The following is a 6,331-nucleotide window of genomic DNA, read 5'->3' as shown; positions in this document are numbered from 1 at the left end:
TCTCTAATAATTTAATGAAACTTCAAAGCTTCGCACGAGAGGGGGGGGGGGGACAGAATTCAGACAAGGATTAAGAGTCGAGAAAGGTACAACGAATCGTCTTCTTTCTCTAATAATTTAATGAAACTCAAAGCTTCGCGCGAGAGAGGGGAGGGACTGAATTCAGACAAGGATTATGAGTCGAGAAAGGTACAACGAATCGTCTTCTTTCTCTAATAATTTAATGAAACGTCAAAGCTTCGCGTGAGAGAGGGGAGGGACTGAATACAGATAAGGATTAAGAGTCGAGAAAGGTACAACGAATCGTCTTCTTTCTCTAATAATTTAATGAAACTTCAAAGCTTCGCGCGAGAGGGGGGGGGGGACAGAATTCAGACAAGGATTATGAGTCGAGAAAGGTACAACGAATCGTCTTCTTTCTCTAATAATTTAATGAAACTCAAAGCTTCGCGCGAGAGGGGGGGGGGGGGGGGGGGAACAGAATTCAGACAAGGATTAAGAGTCGAGAAAGGTACAACGAATCGTCTTCTTTCTCTAATAATTTAATGAAACTCAAAGCTTCGCGCGAGAGAGGGGAGGGACTGAATTCAGACAAGGATTATGAGTCGAGAAAGGTACAACGAATCGTCTTCTTTCTCTAATAATTTAATGAAACTCAAAGCTTCGCGCGAGAGAGGGGAGGGACTGAATTCAGACAAGGATTATGAGTCGAGAAAGGTACAACGAATCGTCTTCTTTCTCTAATAATTTAATGAAACGTCAAAGCTTCGCGTGAGAGAGGGGAGGGACTGAATACAGATAAGGATTAAGAGTCGAGAAAGGTACAACGAATCGTCTTCTTTCTCTAATAATTTAATGAAACGTCAAAGCTTCGCGTGAGAGAGGGGAGGGACTGAATACAGATAAGGATTAAGAGTCGAGAAAGGTACAACGAATCGTCTTCTTTCTCTAATAATTTAATGAAACTCAAAGCTTCGCGCGAGAGAGGGGAGGGACTGAATTCAGACAAGGATTATGAGTCGAGAAAGGTACAACGAATCGTCTTCTTTCTCTAATAATTTAATGAAACGTCAAAGCTTCGCGTGAGAGAGGGGAGGGACTGAATACAGATAAGGATTAAGAGTCGAGAAGGGTACAACGAATCGTCTTCTTTCTCTAATAATTTAATGAAACTTCAAAGCTTCGCGCGAGAGGGGGGGGGGGGGGGGACAGAATTCAGACAAGGATTAAGAGTCGAGAAAGGTACAACGAATCGTCTTCTTTCTCTAATAATTTAATGAAACTCAAAGCTTCGCGCGAGAGGGGGGGGGGAACAGAATTCAGACAAGGATTAAGAGTCGAGAAAGGTACAACGAATCGTCTTCTTTCTCTAATAATTTAATGAAACGTCAAAGCTTCGCGCGAGAGAGGGGAGGGACTGAATACAGATAAGGATTAAGAGTCGAGAAAGGTACAACGAATCGTCTTCTTTCTCTAATAATTTAATGAAACGTCAAAGCTTCGCGTGAGAGAGGGGAGGGACTGAATACAGATAAGGATTAAGAGTCGAGAAAGGTACAACGAATCGTCTTCTTTCTCTAATAATTTAATGAAACGTCAAAGCTTCGCGCGAGAGAGGGGAGGGACTGAATTCAGACAAGGATTATGAGTCGAGAAAGGTACAACGAATCGTCTTCTTTCTCTAATAATTTAATGAAACGTCAAAGCTTCGCGCGAGAGAGGGGAGGGACTGAATTCAGACAAGGATTATGAGTCGAGAAAGGTACAACGAATCGTCTTCTTTCTCTAATAATTTAATGAAACGTCAAAGCTTCGCGCGAGAGAGGGGAGGGACTGAATTCAGACAAGGATTATGAGTCGAGAAAGGTACAACGAATCGTCTTCTTTCTCTAATAATTTAATGAAACGTCAAAGCTTCGCGCGAGAGAGGGGAGGGACTGAATTCAGACAAGGATTATGAGTCGAGAAAGGTACAACGAATCGTCTTCTTTCTCTAATAATTTAATGAAACGTCAAAGCTTCGCGCGAGAGAGGGGAGGGACTGAATTCAGACAAGGATTATGAGTCGAGAAAGGTACAACGAATCGTCTTCTTTCTCTAATAATTTAATGAAACGTCAAAGCTTCGCGCGAGAGAGGGGAGGGACTGAATTCAGACAAGGATTATGAGTCGAGAAAGGTACAACGAATCGTCTTCTTTCTCTAATAATTTAATGAAACGTCAAAGCTTCGCGCGAGAGAGGGGAGGGACTGAATTCAGACAAGGATTATGAGTCGAGAAAGGTACAACGAATCGTCTTCTTTCTCTAATAATTTAATGAAACGTCAAAGCTTCGCGTGAGAGAGGGGAGGGACTGAATACAGATAAGGATTAAGAGTCGAGAAAGGTACAACGAATCGTCTTCTTTCTCTAATAATTTAATGAAACGTCAAAGCTTCGCGCGAGAGAGGGGAGGGACTGAATTCAGACAAGGATTATGAGTCGAGAAAGGTACAACGAATCGTCTTCTTTCAAAGCTTTTCAAAGCAAAAGGGGATACTCCCTCCTCCCTGCACCCACCCCCCTAGGGAGCGCGCTTTGCGCGCTCTTTAAGTGATTCGCACGCTTTGCGTGCTCACTACCGCCCCCCCCTAAAATGAAAGTAAAGTACATGTTTTCATTATGACAACAGCTAATTTGCATATTATGCAAATTTCATAATTTTCGCATAGTGATTCTTAACAATTTTTATATATATGATGCCCCTGTGGATGTATTATAAGCACTATAAAGTTAGCCCCTAAAACACTTCTGCTTTCGAGAAAACTTGAATATAAAAATTTACGGTTGCTCCCGGTAAATTTTGATAATTGTAGTTGTGATATATAATTTCCGAACGGGAATAGCTAATCGGTCGATTTGAGTCAATACACATTGTTTTATAGCTTAATTAATATCTTGACCTTGAGAGGGAGCTATACAACATAAAGAGTTTATTATTTACAATTTCATAACTTTAGACTCGATTTCAACCGCGACAACGATCACTGAATATTGTAGGACCGTATATGCTTCCAATGTGTTCATTTGAACCAAATTCATGACCCCGTACCAAAACTTGTATTACCTTTAAGAGGGAGATGTCACTTTCCATATCTCTGATCTGACTGGCAGTTTGCATAAATTCAATGTTGAAATTTACACTGAACTTTTCTTCTGTTGGCAGACAGAGGATCTCTCGATCTGGCTGACAGATCTCATGCAGTTTGGGCAATTGTCCATCGATCTATATTCTTTCTACCAAATTCATCTGTTTGTTATATACACCCGACCTACAACTTCTGAACTTGGGCAATGGGCGTTGAGCGACAGCGACAATACCCATTCAACTCGTAAATCTCTAATAGCCTTGCACCGTACCGATATAGCTAGGCTAGGCCTATTCATGGCCTTGGCCTTACCGTTTCATTACTGCCCTCTGCGCATGCGCACCCCGGTCAGCGGTCTAAAGGTGAGGACTGAAAAGTACATGTCAACCCTGTCGTGGCCATCGCCAAGCTTTTAATCCCACCGTGTTTGTATACAAGATATCTACTGGTACCAGCAGCGCGTGTGTAAAGCGATATAGATTTTGCATAATCAATAAACACGGCGTAACAAATCGCCGATGCCAATAACCAGTAACAATGCAGTCTGCAGAAGCCGTTGACGTCGAAATAGCAGGGACTTTTAGATTTGCGTGGACTGATACGTGTGACGTTCGTTCAAGGCAGTGCATTAAAAGGACGTCGGTCGTAGCAATCCACGTTGTGGTTGTGCAAATCTAAAAGTCCTATTGTTTCCACTTGAGAGGCCAGCTAAATAAAAGTTTAGAGTCTCGGACATACATGCATGATGCTACATGTAATAGTGCTAACTCACTGGTCTACTCCTACTAGTCCTACATGAAGAAATGGTACTGTAAGTTGCTCTTTCAATGGTAAATGTACTATTTAAGACTTGACGACTAACGTGACATTTTTATAGGCGTAAACAAGTCCATTCTCTAACCCTTTAATTATCTTGAACTCAAAACCTGTTCTTATTGTTATTTTACAGTCTAATGTCAATCGTTATTTTGTGTGTGATGGTCTTTTGGTGAGCAAGTGGAGCGAGCCAGATAATAAATGAGTAAATGAAAACAAATGGCAGTTTTATTTGCAGTTTTATCATGCAATTTCTGTCGAGTGTAATGTTATCATAATAATGGACAGTGTTGTTTTCTGTATACAGCTATTTTTGCCTTTCTTTTATTGAGGTTTCTGATTCTATTTAGAATACCTCTATTTTTGTTTTGCTTTGTTTTGTCTGTTTGCTTTGCTGATAATCCCATCATGTCAGGACTTGAGTTAACATATTTGAATTTAAATTGTGTGCTGGGAGGGGGGGGGGGGGTGTTGTTGTTTTTTAAGTATCAGCAAGTTAGGACATGTCAGACACCAGGCGGTTGGTATCTGTTATGATATCGCTATCAGTCAGGCATATAATACTGATATCGCCAGAAATGTGTCTTCGGCTATTCAATTTATTCTAAACGATCTGATCCTTGCAGGCATAATGTTTTCCATTTGAAGAGGTAGATAATAATAGCTCAACACTTCTTGATGGCCATGGACATGTTTTGACTTGTTTCCATAAACGAGAAGCTGTCTATTATCTATTTGAAGGTTTATTTTGATTGTCCTGTCCAGTCGTGTTCAGACATGTCAGAATTGAGACGTGGAATCGTCGAGACAGTCCAAAGGGGAATCCCGATTTGTGATGAGAATTAAAATCGAGCGCCCCAGCTGTGACTCAAGACGGTTTTAAAGTTTAGTTCAAGGGAGTGTTTCACAAAGACTAAGAGCGACTTTAAGGTGGAATTAACTATGGCAGGCTGTTCGTGCCACTGCTGCTCTCACCGGTATGATCTTTAGATAATATTTTTTCCTTCAATAATGAATTATCAAAATCTGTAAATTCTGTAGATTTGTGACCATGATTTGTACGTCACTTGAGAGACAATGCCAGTGAATGGTGAGGGTAAACAGCAGTATGAACGGCAAGCCATAGTTAAGTCCAACTTAAAGTCGATCTTAGTCTTTGTGAAACACCCCCATGGCAACCCTAGGGCATGTTTGTACTTGTACATGTATTCATAAACGAGAAGACACATATAGGTGTATACTGTCATGTTTTGAAATCATTAGAATGATAAGAAATTGGCAGAATCTAGCTAAGAGTTCAATGCACTTTGCAAGGAAATTTGACGACACAAACATTTGACGACACCAACCTTTATCTGCTACCCGACATGTTTACAATATGAGGGCATTTCAAGGGGGCTTCTCTCAGGGGGCAATATGTGTACAATATACCTTACCACACTGACAAGAAAAGAATCATTAAACAATGCTCACAAATTATTTTTCATCTTTCCTTGAAGGCCATTTTGGTTGGGTTGTTGGTGTTGTGCACACCACAAAATTAAGTGAAATAGAAAGAGGGCAGGAAAGGAGTGATTGAGATTGAGAAGGTCGTGGGCAAATCAAATAAAATGTGTTTTAAAGCCCCACTGTCCTACTTGTAGCTACTTGCTCCCTCTATATTGAAAACTTCCCCAATCGGTGCCTGTTGGTCCCCCGTGATCCTCTTTTTCTTATGTAAGTTGAGAGCTAGGTTAATGAGATGGCCACCTGTCAGTGACCTCGCTGTGTGGTCTAATCCCTTCTGGCCCAGGAGTATTGACGGTCTTTAAATGCATGTGCATGAATACCATGACACGTATATTCACGCCAGTGAATTCATTGATTTTATGAATCATACTCCTTCAGACATACAGGTGCATCGAATGCCCTCAATCGTTTCACACATGTCCCACGCCCCTCCCCCTCCCCTTCTAATACACACACACACACACACGCACACACACCGCCTCTTGATTTGCCTGTTTGCATGTATTACACGGAAGCAACTACTTTTCGAAAAATCAATTTAAGTCAATTTCAATAACCTTGTGCGAACACGACAGTCACTTATTACGTAATTGGAACATGATTCCTAATTTTCTACGCGACATACAAGAGTACAAGAGGGTATCAAAATTGTCCCCGAGTTGATTTTTCGAAAAAAGTGTGGTAATATTTAATATATTGTATGTGTTTGTATGTAAATATATATATATATATATATGATTCTATTGTAGGCCCACTATTCCTCTTTCCCCGAGTTACTCTACAGCCTGTCATTGCCGTTGGAAAGCGCGTTTCAATTTTGTGGAATGATCAAAATCTCTTGTACAGCTCACATTCACTCACTCTTGTCAAAAACACGC

The sequence above is a fragment of the Strongylocentrotus purpuratus genome, unplaced genomic scaffold (genome assembly GCF_000002235.5).
Source record: "Strongylocentrotus purpuratus isolate Spur 01 unplaced genomic scaffold, Spur_5.0 spur5_scaffold_17, whole genome shotgun sequence".
Taxonomy (NCBI): Eukaryota; Metazoa; Echinodermata; class Echinoidea; order Camarodonta; family Strongylocentrotidae; genus Strongylocentrotus; species Strongylocentrotus purpuratus.
This window is presented reverse-complemented; position numbering follows the sequence as displayed.